Here is a 21,334-nt window from a genome sequence, read left to right as displayed (position 1 = left end):
TGTGCAAAAAGAAGGGTTGATCCCTCTTACGTCAGAAATCTTCCATGCTATGGCTCTTTTGTGCTCCTTTAATACTTTGAGTAACTCATCTTTTTCGGTTGGCTGTAAATCTGAAGCAATAATCACTGGTAATGTGGAATTATTTCCAAGAAATGCATATTCTAAGTGGTCTGGTAGTTGTTTTAATTCTAATTTAGGCGGTTTTTCAACAGAGGGTTTTGATTTTAATTCATTGTTGACCTCAATACCTTCGTAGTTCTTCTATCTCAGTGAAGGCTAATTGGAATTTAGTTCAGCTTTTATCTTACCTACCGCAGAATCATCATCATTTACCTCCTCTCATTGGGCAAGACACGGTTCCAACGTGTCCATATGTACGATTTCTTGTAAAGAATCTTGAGTAGCATGATCAATAGAGTCAATAAAATAACATGAGTCATCCTGTTCCCTAGAAAATCTCATGGCATCATAAATTTTAAAAATAATCTCTTCATCACCTACCCTAAGTACAAGTTTACCATCACCCACATCAATAACAGCTCTAGCAGTGGCTAAAAATGGATGACCTCAAAACTAAAGGCACCTCAACATCCTCATCCATGTCAAGCACAACAAAATCAGCAAGGAATATAAATTTATCTACTTTTACAAGTACGTCCTCTATAATACCCCTAGGATATTTTACAAATCTGTCGGCTAGTTGAATACTCATCCTAGTAGGTTTAGGTTCCCCAAGACCAAGTTGCTTCAACATTTTGTAGGGCATCAGATTAATGCTAGCGCCTAAATTAGCTAGTGCTTTCTCAACATTTAAACTACCAATTAAGTAGGGAATAGTAAAACTTCTTGGATCTTTCAGTTTGGTTGGCAGTCTATTTTGGAGTATGGCCGAGCATTCCTCGTTGAGTTCCACTGTAGACAAGTCTTCAAACTTCCTTTTATTTGTTAGAAGCTCCTTTAAAAATTTTCCATATTTAGGCATCTGCGAGATAGCTTCAACAAAGGGTAAATTAATATGTAATTGTTTAAAAAGTTCAAGAAATTTACCGAATTGAGCATCCATGCGGTCTTTCTTCAACTTTGCTGGGTATGGGATTGGTGGTTTATATTCCCTCAAACCGATTTTTCATTGTTTTTGGGTTTTTCCTCCTCATCTTCTTTTTTTTTAGATTCTGGTGGCATCTTCTTTTCAGATTCTGCTAACACCTTCCTATTCCCTAATGTAATTACTTTCACATACTCTTTTGGATTGGGTTCGGTATTGCTAGGTATGCTCCCTAATGGTCTCTCTGAAATCATCTTAGCCAGTTGCCAAATTTGATTCTCGAGCCCTTGAATTGATGCCTGTTGATTTTTAAGTGCAGTTTCAGTGTTCTAAAAACAAGTTTCTGTTACTGAAATAAACTTTGTCATCATCTCCTCAAGGTTCGGCTTTTTCTCTTGCTGGTAAGGTTGTTGTTGAAAGCCTGGGAGAGGTGGTGGTCTTTGATTTCCTTGGCCTCCCTATGAAAAAATTGGGTGGTTCCTCCAGCCTGCATTGTAAATGTTACTATAAGGATTATTATGAGGCCGAGGATTATTACCCATATAGTTCATTTGCTCATTCTCCATGTTAAGGTCGTAGGATGGATAGTCTAAATTGTTCGTTCTGCCTCCACTTGCATCACACTGCATTACTAGATGAACCTATGAAGAACAAAGTAACCCATCAATTTTTCTATTCAAAAGTTCTACCTGATTGGAAAGCATAGCAATCAAATCGACGTTAAAAATGCCGGCCGCTTTCGTCGGCTTTGTCCTCATGACTTGCCATTGATAATTATTTAGTGACATCTCTTCTAAAAACTCATAAGCCTCTTCAGGTGTCTTATTGTTAATAGTCCCACCAGCAGCTGCGTCAATCATCTGTCTAGTCGAGAGATTCAAACCATTATGGAAAGTTTGAACTTGTAGCCAAAGGGGTAACCCTTGGTGAGGGCAACTTCTCAATAGATCCTTGTATCTCTCCCATTCATCATAGAGTGTTTCTAAATCCATCTGCACAAAATAAGAAATATCATTCCTTAATTTAGCTGTTTTAGCTGCTGGAAAATATTTAAGTAAAAATTTTTTGATCATTTGTTCCTAAGTGGTGATTGATTAAAAAAATTTTCGATCATTTGTTCCCAAGTGGTGATTGATCCTCGTAGCAAGGAGTTTAACCACTGTTTAGCCTTATTCTTCAATGAGAATGGGAACATCCGAAAGCGAACGGCATTGTCAGAAATGCCATTGATCTTAAAGGTGTTGCAGAATTCCAGAAAATTTGCTAAATGAGTGTTTGGATCCTTGTCCTGCAAACCATCAAACTAAACAAATTGTTGTATCATTTGAATCGTGTTAGGTTTCAATTCAAAATTATTTGCAGTAGGTCTAACTATACTCGATTTAGTTCCTGATAAAGTAGGTTTAGCATAATCATACATAGTACGAGGAGTAGGATCTTAATTTACTGGATTTGCAGCAACCACAAGAGGTAATGGATTATTCTGATTATCAGCCATCTCCTCGGTTGTGGTATGGATATCGGCCTCTCGCTCTTCCTCTATGTATTGTAGGTTTGCCTTATTTCTCTTCGATTTCTGCAAGCTGTGCTTTCGATTTCGTTGTCAAAAAGTAGAGGTCCTGATGAGTTTCTTCTAGTCATAAACTATAAAAACTTGCCAGAAGTAGAGAAAAGAAGATTTAGTAAAAAAACAAAATTAAATTGCAATAAAAATAAAGAATGTCTAAAGTAATAAAAATTAATTGTTTCTAATATCTTAATCCCCGGCAACGGTGCCAAAAACTTGATAGTCGCTAAATTGACTAAAAATTTGACTAAGGCAAGCGCACTTATCGAACAGTAGTATAGTTATGGTGAGATCGAAAATATCGTGTCCACGAGGACTAAAAGTACTAGTAATTACTATCTTTTTATTATCTAGCTTAAGAATTAAAGAATGTTTTTTTAAATTAAAACTAATTATCTAATTAACTAAGATTACGACAGAGATTAAAGTTAAAAAATACTTTTTAGAAAACTGATGGAGAAGACAATACCCAAGGAAGAATCCACCTAGACTTCACTTATTACCTTTGAGTTAGACGATTTATTCACTTGACTTAATCCGTAGAAATCCCTGATTTATGTTAATATCTCTCTCGAGACTAAAAACAACTGACTCTAGGTTCATTAATTGAAATCTCTTTCTTATTAAAACCCCTATTGTCGCATTAACTCGATCTATAGATTCCCTTATTAGATTTGACTCTAATCCGGTAGATTTATGTCATCCTATCTCTAAGATTACATGCAACTCCGCTTACTTATGAATGATCTACTCTTAAACAGGGACTTTTGCTCCACTGAATAAGAACATCAAAAACCTGAATTAATATCCTGAAATATTAAAGCAAGGGTTAAATTCACAATTAAAAATAAGAACAAGTATTTATCATATAACTCAAATAATAATAAGATCCATCTTAGGTTTTATCTCCCTTAGGTATTTAGAGAGTTTAGTTCATAATAATAATGGAAAACATCTCAAAGTTTGGAAAAAAAACAAAGCATAAAGAAACCCAAATAACTTCTAGGAAATTGGATGGAAATCTTCAGTCTTGATGTAGATCCTATGTCCGAGGTGATTCTAATGGCTGTCCTTAAGTATTTTCTGCCTTCAACTCTCCGTGTCCCCCTTGATCCTCTTCTAGGGTCTTTAAATAGGCTTCGAAATGCCCTAATTAGCCCAAAATTAGCCTTTTCTGAGTAGAATTAGACTTGGGCTCGACAGGGACACGGCCGTGTGCCACGCCCGTGTGAAGATGTTCAAGTCGTGTGCAATTCTGACTCGGTTTAGTGTCGACATGGTCATGACACACGGGCGTGTGGTCTACCCGTGTGTGACACACGGGCGTGTGGTCTACCTGTGTGTGACACACGGGTGTGTGGATCACTCGTGTGGAACTGCCTAGGCCGTGTAAATAGTGAATTAGGCTCAATTTGTCCCTTTTTTGGCCTGTTTCTCGCACTTTTTGCTATCCTAAGCTCTCCTGAGTATAAAACATGAAATTAAAGGATTTGGACCATCAAATTCACTAAAACCAAGGAATAAATATGCCAAGCATGGGGTAAAAATATGTATATATTACGATTTACCAAATGCATCAGCTTCAATTCACAAAGTTGCATCTGCATCTGATAGTGCAAGACCAGTATCTGAGGGCCGAAGTGAGGAGACAAACCAGGCATTTTTTCAATTGATGAATGAATGGTTTACTAAGTATTTAAGAACAAACCCTGTTGTACAACAACCTCCCCCAATTGAGTCGGGACTTAATCGGGAACTCCAAGAATTTTTTGCAAAATTTTCTAAAATTTTCCTAGGTGCAGGGCTCACAAGCCCTGTGGTTTAGGGACAGGCCTGTGTGACCTTAAGACACGCCCGTGCTACAGGCCGTGTTCGACCCCGTGTAACTCTCTGACTTGTGCCACACGGCCAGCCACATGCCCGTGTGAGTAGACCATGTAATCAATTTAATTTTTAAAAATTAAGTGCAGGGTTCACAAGACCAAGACACACGCCCATATTCTAGGTAGTGTAGCACATGTCTCAGCCGGTGTGTTCAATTCTGAGCTTTCTATTTCTCAAATTTAAGATGCAGGGGATACATGGCCTAACTACACACACATAGTCTAGACACACGCCCGAGTGTTTGCCCGTGCAGACAAAATAAAGCCATTTCTAGTGTAACACCCCTAACCTGTTTCCAACGCTGGAAAGGGTTACGAGATATTACCGAAGCAAATACTCATTCGTAAAATTTCCATGCATTTACTTCTATCATCTTCATTGCGTTAAGTTCATCTTTAATAATGCATAATTCATTATACTCCCATATACGATCCTTATTCATACATAGCTGGAACACATAGTTAATCATTATCAAGTTCAATCAAAACTATTACATAAGTTTACATCATATAACAACCATACCATACGATTGCATGTTATGTTCAGACATAACCAGACGACCCATTATGCTATCTCAATTTAGATACTAAGATCATATACAATAGCCACGTTGCAATTAATCACTTATATAAATGTGTCATAATCAAACCACCCCAAAAACACATAGTCAAGATTTCTTAGCATTATCAACCCTCAAGCATATGTATAATTTTTATAGATATATATATTTCTCATTTATTAATAGCATTAAACATTATAGCCAAGACAAATTATACCATGATTAAATATAACCAAATTCAAACTTAGTATTTAAGCCATATTCGCATGGCTAGAAGTATACATATCAAAGTTCAAACAAATACATATTAGCCTATACATGCCAAAATGTTCACTTAGACCAACTAAGAAGAGGGTACCAAAATGTTGCAAGCTGGTGTGATGACTTCGACAATGGTCCCGAGCACACAAAATGGATCGAAGGAATCTAAATAAGAGACAAGTAAACACACCAAATGAGTATTCAACTCAGTAAGTCATAAGCAATATAATACATTCCATTGATAAAAGATCATAAGAAAAATAATGTAAGATCTATTACTCCATCCATACCGAACTATGCCATAATTACTTAGATTATTGGTTCAATCTTAAGCCAAGTCCTTCTACCCAATCAAATATCAAAATAACCCAATTGATCTAGATCCATTTCCTCAAAGCATGAAACAATGATGCACTAGATAAATTCATACATATACATTTCATGTCTCAAATTCGATATTTTAGTTAATAGTTCTATCACTTTATTCTTTTCCTGCACATATTATATTATCAACCAAATTCGCACACATAGTGCTAATTAAGCTCGCACACATAGTGCCATACTAAACCGCACACATAGCACCTGAAATTTTCACTCATGCCTCGACATTCAAATCAGCACACATAGTGCCATTTAATTCCGCACACATAGTGCCAATGTTAAATCATTATAATAAGGCAATTTACTTAATTCAAATAGCATATAAAATCTGCATACAAAGTGACATTTAATTCCTCCCACATAGTGCCAATGTTAACTCATTATAATATGGCAACTTAATTCAAATAGCATATACGGTCACATTAATAATATATATATCGCTTCAAAGGAACACCTAACAAAAGGTATTCTTTCATGATTCACTAGTATTATTTATGCACAAACTAATCAACCTTACAAAATGCTTAAGGACTTACCTTGTGTTGGGTAAGACGGTTCCAACTCGGCTATTCGATGTTCTTTTCTTTTCCCTTGCTTGATTCCCCTCCTTTAAGTTCTTGAGCTTAATCAACCCCTTAGGATGGCCGAATGTCTTAGAAAATTTCCTCCTTCTTTCCCTAGCTTATGTCATTTGCAAGAGGAAGAAGATGAATACTTTCTCTCCCTTTCTTATTTTATTCATCTTTTTCCTATTAATTCCTTTCTTTAATTTATTTTAACCATTAACTAATATAATATAAAAAAATTACAATAAAATTCAGCTTAGTGGAAGAAGCATCATTGCTTGGCTGGCCACTACTTGAATTTTGGGCAATTTGACATGCAAACCCAAGCTTTCTCACCTTGTTGTTCTTTGATCCTTACAATTTACCTATTATCTTTTCTAAGTTTCTCAACTAAGTCCTTTCAAGAAAATTCACATTCCTAAGACTAAATTAAAACATTAAATTTTCATACACACACTATCACACATTAAATATATGCAATAAAAATTAAAGTAATCTTTTATGACTCGGTTTTGTGGTCCCGAAACCACATTCTGACTAGGGTCAAATTAGGATTATCACAACTCTCCCCCACTTAAAAATTTTCGTCCCCGAAAATCTTACCAGCGAATAAATTCTGATAATGTTCTTTCATAGATTCTTCAAGCTCCCAAGTAGCTTCTTCAACCCCATGCTTAAGCCACAGTACCTTCACTAATTAGATTTTTTTATTTCGTAATTCTTTTACTTTACGTGCTAAAATACGAACCGGTTCTTCTTCGTAACTTAAATCAGATTGAATCTCGATCTCAGATGGATTAATTATGTACGATGGATCGGATCTATAACGTCGAAGCATCGAAACATGAAAAACATTGTGAATCTTTTCAAGCTCAGAGGGTAAAATCAATCGGTATGCGACTGGTCCAACTCGTTCGGATATTTCATACGGCCCGATGAATCTCGGACTTAATTTGCCATTACAGCCAAATCTGAACACCTTTTTCCAAGGTGAAACTTTAAGAAACACTTTGTCTCCAACCTGATATTCAATGTATTTTCTTTTTAAATCCGCACACGACTTCTAACGATCCGAAGCTGCTTTCAGACTTTCACGGATCGCCTTTACTTTCTGTTCAGCATCTTTAATTAAATCAACCCCAAAGATTTTACTTTCACTAAGTTCAGTCCAAAACAACGGTGTACGGCATTTACGACCGTACAAAGCCTCGTAAGGTGCCATCTTAATGCTTGATTGAAAACTATTGTTGTAAGCGAATTCAATCAAAGGCAAATACCTTTCCCATGAACCACAAAACTCTAGGATACAACATCTCAACATATCCTCGAGTATCTGAATTATCCGTTCAGATTGACCATCAGTCTGGGGATGAAAAGCGGTGCTAAAATGCAACTTGGTACCCAATGCCTCTTGCAATTTCTTTCAAAATCGGGATGTAAATCTCGGATCTCTATCCGACACAATAGAAATAGGTACTCCATGCAATTGGACAATTTGGGAGACGTATAATTCTGCCAATTTATCGAGCGAGAAATCCGTAATGGACAGGGATAAAATGAGCAGACTTCGTCAATCTATCAACAATAACCCAGATTGAGTCTTTCTTACTCTGTGTTAACGGTAAAACAGATACAAAGTCCATCGTTACTCGATCCCATTTCCATTCGGGTATCATGATCGGTTGAAGTAATCCTGAAGGCACTTGATGTTCTACTTTCACTTGTTGACATATCAAACACCTTGAAACAAAGTCAGAAATATCTTGTTTCATACCAGGCCACCAAAATTGACGTTTCAGATCGCTGTACATTTTTGTACTCCCCGGGTGGACTGACATTCGACTACTATGAGCCTCGCTCAAAATCATCGAAATAAGTTCTGAATTTCTTGGAACACATAATCGACTCTTGAATGTCAAGCAATCATTGTCGTCAATCTGAAACTCTGAGTCCACATTTGAAACACATCCAGCTCGTTTAGCAACCAATTCATCGTCGACTTTCTGGGATTCAAGTATTTGATGAATCAATAATGGTTTGGCCTTTAATTCTGCTACTAGCACATTATCGGATGAAACGGACAGGTGAACATTCATCACTTTCAAAGCAAACAGCGATTTACGACTTAAACCATCGACAACCATGTTAGCCTTTCCCGGGTGATAATCAATGACGAGTTCATAATCCTTCAACAACTCAAGCCAACGTCTTTGTCGCAGATTCAAATCTCTTTGAGTCATCAAATATTTGAGGCTTTTGTGGTCCGAATAAATATGACACCTCTCTCCAAACAAGTAGTGTCGCCATATTTTTAAGGCGAATACAATGGCCGCTAATTCAAGATCATGGGTCGGATAGTTTTTCTCATGCGGCTTTAATTGCCTCGACGTGTAAGCCACAAATCGACCTTCTTGCATCAACATACAACCCAGCCCAAGTAAGGATGCATAACTATAAATAACAAACTCTTTACCGGATTCTGGCTGTACTAGCACTGGAGCTTCAGTTAAACAGGTTTTTAATCGGTCGAAACTTTTCTGACATTTTTCTGACCATTCAAACTCAACATCTTTTTGAAGTAGTTTCGTCATCGGTGTAGCTATCATTGAAAAACCCTTTACAAATCGTCGGTAGTAACCAGCAAGTCCCAAAAAGCTCCTAACTTCAGTAACATTCCTCGGAGGCTTCCAATCGAGTATGGCCGAAATTTTGCTCGGATCAACTCTAATACCCGATGCGGATACTACATGTCCCAAAAAGCTAACCTCTCTCAACCAAAACTCGCATTTACTGAATTTTGCGTATAACTGCTTGTCTCGTAAAATCTATAATACCAATCTCAAATGCTCGGCATGTTCAGTTTCATCTCGTGAATAAATCAATATGTCATCTATAAACACAACCACAAATCGGTCCAAATATTGTCTGAAAATTCGATTCATTAAGTCCATAAATACCGCAGGGGCATTAGTGAGCCCAAACGGCATCACCAAGAACTCGTAGTGATCGTATCTCATTCTAAAAGCAGTTTTGGGTATGTCTGAGTCTCGAACTCGCAACTGATAATAACCCGATCTCAAATCTATCTTTGAAAATACTGATGCTCCCTTTAACTGATCAAACAAATCATCAATACGTCGTAACGGATATTTATTCTTTATTGTTGCTTGATTCAATTGATGATATTCGATGCACATTCTCATGGTTCCATCTTTCTTTTTCACGAATAATACTGGTGCACCCCAAGGTGAGAAGCTCGGTTGAGCAAAATCTCTATCCGTCAACTCTTGCAACTGAGTTTTCAATTCTTTCAATTCCGTTGGTGCCATACGATACGGAGCTATCGAAATTGGTGTGGTACCAGGTGCAAGTTCGATGCCAAATTCTACCCCTCGAACGGGTGGTAATCCCGGTAACTCCATAGGAAAAACATCTGAATACTCACAAACCACTGGTACTGATTCAAGTTTCTTTTCTGACTCTTTGCTATCAAGTACGTACGCAAGATATGCTTCACACCCCTTTCTCACATATTTCTGAGCGATCATCGAGGATATTATTGCTGGCACTCCTTTCAAGTCAGTAGACTCAACTCGGACTATCTCATTATTTGCACACCTCAAATCAATGGTCTTTCTTTTGCAATTCACCACTGCATCATGTACGGTCAACCAATCTATACCAAGAATAACATCAAATTCATCAAACGGTAAAAGCATCAAATCGGCCGGAAAACAAGAATCTCGAATTATCAGAGGGCATTTCTTACACACTTTGTCAACAAGTACATATCGACCTAAGGGATTTGACACTCGAATTACGAAATCAGTAGACTCAACAGGTAGAGTCTTACTGGATGCTAAAGTCTCACATACATATGAATGAGTAGAGCCAGGGTCAATCAATGCAATCACATCAGTATTAAAGAGAGTGAAAGTACCAGTGATAACATCAGGAGAGGATGCCTCCTCTCATGCGCTGATGGCATAAGCTCTGGCAGGAGCACGAGTCTCAGATCGAACAGTCGTATCAAAAGTCCCTCTCTAACTACCACCCTTAAGTCCTGTAATTCTCGATGGTCTACCTCTAGTCGTTGTACCACTAGCTCTCGTACCTTACATCTTATTTTTCTCGTCAAGTTCCGTGCAATCTCGAATGAAATGATCCTTCGAACCGGACCTATAACAGGCTCTATTAGTAGACTTACCCCAACATTCACCTACGTGTCGTCTTCCACATTGTGGACATTCAGGTTTTTCTTGGCGATTGTTACCCACACTAGCAACCGAAGTAGCTCGAGAGTCCGTTGATGGTCGCTCTCTAATAGAATTTCCTGCAGTCGTCTTTGACTTATTAGTATCGTCCCTGAACTTCTTTATAGCCGAAAATGAAGTTTTACCCGCCGATCTTTTACGAAAGTCTCTAGCTTCAAATTTAGCTTTCTTTTTCTCCTTTCCAAGTTCCTCAGCCTTGGAAGCTTGTTCAACTAGTGTTACAAATTCTTTTATCTCTAAAATACCCACTAGTAGCTTTAAATCTTCATTCAATCCTTCTTCAAATCTTTTACACATGGCAATTTCATCAGCTACACACTCCCAAGCATATCGACTGAGTCTTACAAACTCACGTTTGTATTCGGATACTGTCAAACGGCCTTGTTTAAGCTCCAAAATTTTTTTACACTTTTGATCGATGAACCGTTGACTAATATACTTTTTTCGAAACTCTGTCTGAAAGAAATCTCAAGTAACTCCTTCCTTCGAGACAATAGTAATCAAGGTTCTCCACCAATAGTAGGCCGAGTCTCGTAACAATGATATGGCACACTTTAAACACTCATCAGGTGTGCAAGAGAGCTCATCAAAAACCCAGATGGTGTTATCAAGCCAAAACTCGGCCCTTTCGGCATCATCAGTAGCTGTGGCTCAGAATTCCTCGGCCCCGCGCTTCCTAATCAAATCCACAGGAGGTTTACTCGGCCTCACAGGATCAATAATTGGTCGTATTATAGGCACCTAAGGCGGATTATTTAAATTCGGGAATGGTTGAGCAGCCGGGTTAGTTCGAGCATATTGTGCGACCCACTCGTTCATCATGGTAAAGAAGGCTTGTTTTGCCCCATCATCTTGATTATTCGCGAATTATTGAGGTTCAACAGGCGGTGTCCCTTGCGCAGGAGCAGCCGCTACACTTTCAACGTCATCCACTAAGGTTCTCTCTAAATTGGGTTCCATTTACTAATCAAAACAATAATTCCAACAGTCAGAAGTCATCACACTATCAAATACTAACATTAAGGCATGTATAGCTAGACTCATACGCGCTATGGTAGTCCTAGAATAGACTAAACCGTAGCTTTGATACCAATAAAATGTAACACCCCTAACCCATTTCCATCGCTGGAATGGGTTACGAGATATTACCAAAGCAAATACTTATTCGTAAAATTTCCATGCATCTACTTCTATCATCTTCATTGCGTTAAGTTCATCTTTAATAATGCATAATTCATTATACTCCCATATACGATCCTTATTCATACATAGCCGAAACACATAGTTAATCATTATCAAGTTCAATCAAAACTATTACATAAGTTTACATCATATAACAACCATACCATACGATTGCATGTTATGTTCAGACATAACCAGACGACCCATTATGCTATCTCAATTTAGATACTAAGATCATATACAATAGCCACGTTGCAATTAATCACTTATATAAATGTGTCATAATCGAACCACCCCAAAAACACATAGTCAAGATTTCTTAGCATTATCAACCCTCAAGCATATGTATAATTTTTATAGATATATATATATTTATCATTTATTAATAGCATTAAACATTATAGCCAAGACAAATTATACCATGATTAAATATAACCAAATTCAAACTTAGTATTTAAGCCATATTTGTAACAGCCCGATTTTGGGCCTAGTCGGAATAGTGGTTTCGGGACCACAAATCCGACAAGGGAAAATATGGTTATTATTATATTTTTATGGTCTACAACTTCACGGAAAATTTTCGTAAAAATTTCGTTCGAAAATTTCGACGTTTGGGCACTCAATTTAGTCAAAAGGACTAAATTGTAAATAGTGCAAAAGTTGAGTTCTATATGTAGAAGTATCTAATTGATATGAAATTTTAAATTGGAGGTCTTTATGTGGTAATTAGACCATTAGTTAGTTGATGGACAAAAATAGACATAAGAAATGAGAGAAATAGATTTTTTTAAGTGGGGGCATATTAGTCATTTGGTAATAAAAAAAATAAAATGGGAAAAAGATGACAAAAATCATCATCTTCCTCATTAGTTGCTGCCGAAATTTGAAGGAAGCCATAGCTAAGGTTTCTTTGCTTTCTCAAGCTCATAGTAAGTGCATCCTAGCCCCGTTTTTAATGTTCTTCGCATTTTTGGAATCCTCGTAACTCGGTTTAGCTTATTCTAGCAATAATTCGTGTTAGGGCTCATATTTGGAAAAATACCCATAGGTGAAATGTGTTTATTTTGCGGTTTTATGGTGGAATATGAAGCTATAAATTATGTTAAACAACTTTTGCTAAGCGATTTTAAGCGAAAACGGGTAAATAGGCATAATCGGTAAAAATAATTATTGTTCATAAGTGTATGTTAGAGTGAGAATTTGATGTTGCCATAGAAGGGAAAAATGTTCAGCATGTCATAAAACCTAAGAATAAGTGATGAAGTTTAATTTCCGAGCTTGGGGACAAAAGTGTAATTATGCAAAAGTTTGGGGGCAAAATTGTAATTTTTCAAAAAGTTGGGTGGTGGATTATTTTAATGAATGTGAACATTAAATGAGTTAAATTTGCTATTATAGATCAAGAAAGACGTGAAGATTATCTCAAACGAGGAAAAGAAAAGATAGTGGAGTGAAGTGCAAAATTACGATATTTTGCACCGAGGTAAGTAAACACGTGACTTGATGTATTATTTTGACATTAATTGATATATGTTGAGATTTATTTGGAATTAAAATAAATGTTTGGCCATATCCTAAAAATGTTGTTAAATCGGGAAAGGTGGTAAAGAGTTGCAATATATGATTTATGGGTTGAACACTCGGAATAAGCCGAAGTATGTTGTACATAAAGGGGTTGCTGTGTGCTGATTCCCCGATTCATTGGTGGTGCTATGTGCGATATCCACCGTATCTTTGAAATGTGAAAGGGGTTGCTATGTGCTGATTCCCCCGAGGGGTTGCTAAGTGCTGATTCCCCGGTTCATTGGTGGTGCTAAGTGCGATATCCACCGTATCTCTGAAATAAAAAGGGGGTTGCTATGTGCTGATTCCCCCAAGGGGTTGCTAAGTGCTGATTCCCCGATTAAGTGGTGGTGCTAAGTGCGAGATCCACCAATAACGGTTAACATTCCGAGTGCTCAACGAAAAAGTGTGGAAGGTGAATATTGCTATATGGTGGAAATTTTTATGGGGCAAATATTGAGTTGGATACTAAATCGATCCATGTATGAGATGGGAGAAAATATCAAAAACGAAAAAAAAGAACGATTTAGTTATAAACTGTGTTGAACAACAGCAGATGGGTAACTTTGAAAAATCACCATAAATGGTGGAAAATGAATGGGAAGCTGAATAATATATGAAATTGAAGCTGAATGTGTCTATTTTCATATGAAATAAATAGAATAAGCAAAAGAGTTGTACTTTTGGAGATATCTGAATTTTTACTGAAACAGGGCTGGATTGATTTCGGGATCCCCTGTTCTAACTTTGGAAAATCACCAAAAATTGTAAAAAAATAATTATGGTGTGAAATTTATATTCCTAGATTCCTTATTGACTCTAGTTTTAATAGAAACAAGCGAAACCATTTTTAAAATTTTGTACAGAGAGTTAAGTGAATTTTTTTGAGGAAGGGTCAGAACCGTTGGGCAGTGAAACAGGGGAAGTTTTAATGAATAAACTGTACTAATTGGCTGGGTAAAAAATTCTGAAATTTTTATGGTGAAATGGTATATGAGTCTAGTTTCAGGGAAAATTTATGAAACTCAATTTGGAGCCATGTAGCTCCGGATAAAAATAAATTAGCGACTATGACGCAGAAAAACAGTTTGCTGGAAATTGCCTAAACAATGAAGTTATTCATGAATAAGTTTATATTTTGGTGTAGTTATGTGAGTAATTACTTATTTATCATGTGTTTACTTACTAAGCTATATGCTTACTCGATTTTATTTTTCCCTTGATTATAGTGACTTCCGACAACTCGGAAATTTGGAACGAAGTCAGACAATCATCCACACTATCCTTCACACTTGGGGTATTTTGCTACTATCGTTCCGGAAAATTATGGCATGTATAGACGACCTATGAAATATGGAATCATCATGTAAATATATGTTATGGTTTGATTTAAAATGTGGTGTTCATTAATAGTTAAATTGTGAGTATTATTATAAATGAGTTTGGTTGATATATATATATTGGATTGTGATTTAAATTTGCAGGAGGTTTAAGCAAAATTAAGCAGAAATGCTGTCGAAATTTTTTTTTTAAAAACTTAGTAATACCTCATACTCTGTTCTGAGCCGGAATACGAGTAAGGGGTGTTACATTTTAGTGGTATCAGAGCTACGGTTTAGTCCTCGGACCAATAAAATATGTGTGAAAGTCAGTCTATACATGCCATCAATATATTGTGATAGTGTGATGATTTCTGACAATTTAAAATTTTGTTTTATATAGTAAATGGATCCTAATCGAAGTATGGCAGATGATGTTGAAAGTAACACGCCGGTTCCCGCACAAGGGACCGCGCATGAAGAGAGTAGACATGAGACACATGGACAGGATGAGGCTCGAGAAGCCTTCCTCCGAATGATGAGTGATTGGTATACAGAATATGTCCGTGTAAATCCGAATGTTCCACCTCCTCCACCCCCTCCTATTCCTCCGCCGGTCCCCGTAGCTCCACGAAGTGCTGAATTGGTGAGATCAAGTAAACCACCCGTTGATAGAATTCGAAAGCATGGGGCTGAAGATTTCAGGGCCAATGTTGATGATGATCCGGAAAAAGCCGAGTTTTGGCTTGAAAATACTATCCAGGTATTTGATGAATTATCTTGTACTCATGAGGAATGTTTGAAATGTGCTGTGTCTTTATTGAAGGATTCGGCACACCGTTGGTGGAAAACATTAATAACGGTGGTTCCAAAAGAAAGAGTTACTTGGGACTTCTTTCAGGAAGAATTCAGAAAGAAATATGTAAGCCAACGGTTTATTGATCAGAAGCGCAAAGAGTTTCTCGGATTGAAACAGGGCCGAATGTCAGTAGCAGAATATGAACGGGAGTTTGTCCGGCTTAGTAAATATGCCCAGGAATGTGTGCCTACGGAGGCTATTATGTGTAAAAGATTTGAAGAGGGGCTAAATGAAGACATCAGATTACATGTTGGAATTTTAGAGTTAAAAGAATTTGTGGTATTAGTTGATCGTGCTTGCAAAGCTGAAGAGCTGAGTAGAGAAAAGAGAAGGGCAGAGATGGAAGCTCGAGATGTAAGGAAGAGGTCAATGGGCAGAACATTTCAATCTCACCCGAAGAAGTTTAAAGGGATGGATCCACGACCAACCGGTTCAGTTGGGTATTCACGCAGAGACCGAGGGAGGTCATATTCCGGAACTACAACTCGAGCTACCTCAGTGGCAAGTGTGGGTAATGTAGGAAACACCAGACCTGAATGTCAACAGTGTGGCAGGCGACATACTGGTGAGTGTTGGGGATTTAAACGAGCTTGTTTCAGATGTGGTTCCCAAGAGCATTATGTAAAAGACTGCCCTGAGAGAATAGAAGAAGAAAGATTACAAAGAGCTGGATCGGGTGATGTTGTCAGTAGAGGCAGACCACCGAGAAATGTGGGAAGCAAAGCCAGTGGTAAGAGTGTGATAAAAGATGCAGCTGGAGGATCAGAAACTAGAGCGCCTGCCAGGACTTATGCTATACGCGCTCGAGAGGATGCCTCATCTCCCGATGTGATTACTGGTACATTTTCTCTTCATGATATTGATGTTATTGCTTTGATTGATCCCGGCTCTACTCATTCATATATATGCATGAATTTGGTGTCTAGTAAGAAATTGCCTGTTGAAAACACTGAATTTGTAGTTAAAGTATTAAATCCTTTAGGCAAATATGTCTTAGTCGATAAGGTTTGCAAGAATTGTCCCCTGATGATTCAAGGTCACTGTTTCCCGGCTAATTTGATGTTGTTACCATTTGATGAGTTTGATGTTATTTTGGGGATGGATTGGTTGATATTGCATGATGCCAAGGTAAATTGTAGACAGAAATTCTTGAATTAAATTGTGAAAACGGTGAAATTCTCCGGGTTGAAACAAAGGAGCCGAATAAGTTGCCTATGGTGATTTCGCACATGTCTGCTCAGAAATACTTGAGAAAGGGATGTGAAGTTTATCTTGCTTATGTGCTGAACACGGATATTACTGGGTCGAAGCTTGAATCAGTGCCGGTAGTTTGTGAATTTCCAGATGTATTTCCAGAGGAATTACCTGGGTTACCTCCGATTAGAGAAGTTGAGTTTTCTATTGATCTGTTACCTGGTACTGCACCGATTTCTATTGCACCGTATCGAATGGCTCCGACTGAGTTGAAGGAATTAAAAGCTCAGTTACAAGAGTTGACAGATAAAGGATTTGTGAGACCGAGTTTTTCTCCTTGGGGTGCTCCTGTGTTATTTGTGAAAAAAAAAGACGGCTCTATGAGACTTTGTATTGACTATCGTCAGCTCAACAAGGTGACTATAAAGAACAAGTATCCTTTGCCGAGAATTGATGATTTATTTGATCAATTAAAAGGGGCAACAGTGTTTTCTAAGATTGATTTGAGGTCTGGTTACTATCAATTAAGAGTTAAAGAGTCTGATGTGCCGAAAACCGCCTTTAGAACAAGGTATGGACACTATGAATTTCTGGTAATGCCTTTTGGGTTAACAAATGCTCCAGCTATTTTTATGGACTTGATGAACCGAATTTTTCGGCCGTACTTGGATAAGTTCGTGGTGGTGTTCATAGATGATATTTTAATCTATTCTCGGGATGAATCTGAGCATGCAGAACATTTAAGAACTGTGTTGCAGATTCTGAGAGAAAAGAAATTGTATGCTAAATTCAGCAAAAGTGAGTTTTGGCTTCGTGAGGTTGGATTCTTGGACATATAGTTTCAAGTGAAGGTATTCGGGTTGATCCAAGCAAAATTTCAGCAATTGTTGATTGGGAGCCACCAAAGAATGTGACAGAAGTTAGAAGCTTTCTGGGCTTAGCTGGGTATTACAGACGCTTTGTCAAGGGATTTTCGATGATTGCTTCTCCTATGACTAAGTTACTGCAGAAGAATGTCAAGTTTGAATAGACCAATAAATGTCAACAAAGTTTTGAAAAGTTGAAGGCATTATTGACTGAGGCGCCAGTGTTGGTGCAACCTGAGTCTGGGAAGGAGTTTGTAATTTACAGTGATGCATCGTTGAATGGTCTTGGGTGTGTGTTAATGCAAGAGGGCAAAGTAATAGCTTATGCTTCGAGACAATTGAAACCGCATGAGAAGAATTATCCAACGCATGATTTAGAATTGGCTGCCATTGTTTTTGCTTTAAAAATTTGGCGTCATTATTTGTATGGTGAAAAGTGCCGAATCTTCACTGATCATAAGAGTTTGAAGTATTTGATGAGCCAAAAAGATTTGAATTTGCGGCAACGAAGATGGCTCGAGCTAATCAAAGACTATGAGCTAGTGATTGATTATCACCCCGGGAAAGCTAATGTGGTTGCTGATGCCTTGAGCAGAAAATCTTTATTTGCTTTGAGAGCTATGGGTACGATGTTAACTTTATCTGATGATGGCTCAATGTTGGTTGAATTGAGAGCTAGACCATTATTTCTTCAGCAAATTCGGGAATCTCAAAAGAATGACAGTAAATTGCAAGCCAAGAGAGCTCAGTGTGAAGCAGGTGTTGACTCAGATTTTCAAATTGGTTTAGATGATTGCTTGATGTTCCGGGATAGAGTATGTGTACCAAGAAATGATGAGTTAATTCAGACCATTTTATGTGAGGCACATAGTGGTGACTTGTCAGTTCATCCGGGTAGTGTGAAAATGTATAATGATTTGAAGAAGTTGTATTGGTGGCCAGGCATGAAAAAGGATATCTCGGAATTTGTATCAAAGTGTTTAATCTGTCAACAAGTGAAGGCTAAGCATCAAGTACCATCGGGTTTACTTCAACCGATAACGATTCCAGAGTGGAAGTGGGATAGTATTACGATGGATTTTGTGACAGGATTGCCTTTAACTCCAAAGAAGAAAGATGCTATTTGGGTAATTGTTGATAGATGGACAAAGTCGGCTCATTTTATTCGGATACGCATTGATTACTCACTTGACAGGTTGGCAGAATTATATGTTGCTGAAATAGTGAGATTACATGGGTGCCTAAATCTATTATATCGGATAGAGATCTGAGATTTACTTCGAGGTTTTGGATAAAGTTGCAGGAAGCCTTGGGTACAAAATTGAATTTCAGTACTGCGTTTCATCCGCAAACTGACGGGCAATCGGAAAGAGTGATTCAAATTCTTGAAGATATGCTCCGGTGTTGTATTTTAGAATTGAAAGGCAGTTGGGAGAAATATCTACCATTGGTTGAATTTGCTTATAACAATAGCTATCAGTCAAGTATACGAATGGCACCGTATGAAGCATTATATGGGCGTAAGTGTAGAACTCCTTTATATTGGACTGAGCTCGGTGAGAACCGGATTCATGGAGTCGACTTGGTGAAAGAAACTGAAGAAAAGGTGAAAATAATTCGTGACTGTTTAAAGGCTGCCTCAGATCGGCAAAAGTCGTATGCGGATTTAAAGAGAAAGAAATTGAGTTTCAAGTAGGTGATAAGGTGTTCTGAAGGTGTCTCCATGGAAGAAGATTCTGAGATTTGGTCGTAAAGGCAAACTAAGTCCACGATTTATTGGACCATATGAAGTTACCGAGAGAGTTGGCCCTGTAGCATATCGGTTAGCTTTACCACCGGAGTTGGAAAAGATACATAATGTGTTTCATGTGTCGATGTTGCGACGTTACCGTTCGGATCCTTCACATATAGTTTCCCCTACAGAGATTGAGGTCAGACCAGATATGACTTATGAGGAAGAACCAATAAAGATTTTGGCTCGGGAAGTCAAGCAGTTAAGGAATAAAAGTGTATCCTTAGTAAAAGTACTGTGGCAAAAACATGGGATGGAGGAAGCTACGTGGGAACCGGAGGAAATTATGAGGAAACAGTACCCAAATCTCTTTTCCGGTAAGATTTCGGGGACGAAATCCTTATGGGGGGAGAGTTGTAACAGCCCGATTTTGGGCCTAGTCGGAATAGTGGTTTCGGGACCACAAATCCGACAAGGGAAAATATGGTTATTATTATATTTTTATGGTCTACAACTTCACGGAAAATTTCGTAAAAATTTCGTTCGAAAATTTCGACGTTTGGGCACTCAATTTAGTCAAAAGGACTAAATTGTAAATAGTGCAAAAGTTGAGTTCTATATGTAGAAGTATCTAATTGATATGAAATTTTTAAATTGGAGGTCTTTATGTGGTAATTAGACCATTAGTTAGTTGATGGACAAAAATAGACATAAGAAATGAGAGAAATAGATTTTTTTTAAGTAGGGCATATTAGTCATTTGGTAATAAAAAAAATAAAATGGGAAAAAGATGACAAAATCATCATCTTCCTCATTAGTTGCTGCGAAATTTGAAGGAAGCCATAGCTAAGGTTTCTTTGCTTTCTCAAGCTCATAGTAAGTGCATCCTAGCCCCGTTTTAATGTTCTTCGCATTTTTGGAATCCTCGTAACTCGGTTTAGCTATTCTAGCAATAATTCGTGTTAGGGCTCATATTTGGAAAAATACCCATAGGTGAAATGTGTTTATTTTGCGTTTTATGGTGGAATATGAAGCTATAAATTATGTTAAACAACTTTTGCTAAGCGATTTTAAGCGAAAACGGGTAAATAGGCATAATCGGTAAAAATAATTATTGTTCATAAGTGTATGTTAGAGTGAGAATTTGATGTTGCCATAGAAGGGAAAAATGTTCAGCATGTCATAAAACCTAAGAATAAGTGATTAAGTTTAATTTCCGAGCTTGGGGACAAAAGTGTAATTATGCAAAAGTTTGGGGGCAAAATTGTAATTTTTCAAAAAGTTGGGTGGTGGATTATTTTAATGAATGTGAACATTAAATGAGTTAAATTTGCTATTATAGATCAAGAAAGACGTGAAGATTATCTCAAACGAGGAAAGAAAGATAGTGGAGTGAAGTGCAAAATTACGATATTTTGCACCGAGGTAAGTAAACACGTGACTTGATGTATTATTTTGACATTAATTGATATATGTTGAGATTATTTGGAATTAAAATAAATGTTTGGCCATATCCTAAAAATGTTGTTAAATCGGGAAAGGTGGTAAAGAGTTGCAATATATGATTTATGGGTTGAACACTCGGAATAAGCCGAAGTATGTTGTACATAAAGGGGTTGCTGTGTGCTGATTCCCCGATTCATTGGTGGTGCTATGTGCGATATCCACCGTATCTTTGAAATGTGAAAGGGGGTTGCTATGTGCTGATTCCCCCGAGGGGTTGCTAAGTGCTGATTCCCCGGTTCATTGTGGTGCTAAGTGCGATATCCACCGTATCTCTGAAATAAAAAGGGGTTGCTATGTGCTGATTCCCCAAGGGGTTGCTAAGTGCTGATTCCCCGATTAAGTGGTGGTGCTAAGTGCGAGATCCACCAATAACGGTTAACATTCCGAGTGCTCAACGAAAAAGTGTGGAAGGTGAATATTGCTATATGGTGGAAATTTTTATGGGGCAAATATTGAGTTGGATACTAAATCGATCCATGTATGAGATGGGAGAAAATATCAAAAACGAAAAAAAAGAACGATTTAGTTATAAACTGTGTTGAACAACAGCAGATGGGTAACTTTGAAAAATCACCA

General features: G+C 37.6%; 1 non-coding gene across 1 annotated transcript; it reads left to right on the top strand.

Moving 5' to 3' along the window:
• The first annotated feature begins 1,963 nt into the window (after positions 1 to 1,963).
• LOC121204111 (small nucleolar RNA R71) lies at positions 1,964 to 2,070 on the top strand. Its single transcript, XR_005899039.1, has one exon. It is a non-coding gene; the product is annotated as a small nucleolar RNA R71 (small nucleolar RNA).
• Positions 2,071 to 21,334: the final 19,264 nt, after the last annotated feature.

This window comes from Gossypium hirsutum, chromosome A07 (genome assembly GCF_007990345.1).
Source record: "Gossypium hirsutum isolate 1008001.06 chromosome A07, Gossypium_hirsutum_v2.1, whole genome shotgun sequence".
Taxonomy (NCBI): domain Eukaryota; kingdom Viridiplantae; phylum Streptophyta; class Magnoliopsida; order Malvales; family Malvaceae; genus Gossypium; species Gossypium hirsutum.
The sequence above is the reverse complement of the archived record's forward strand: the minus strand, read 5'-3'. Positions and strand labels throughout refer to the sequence as shown.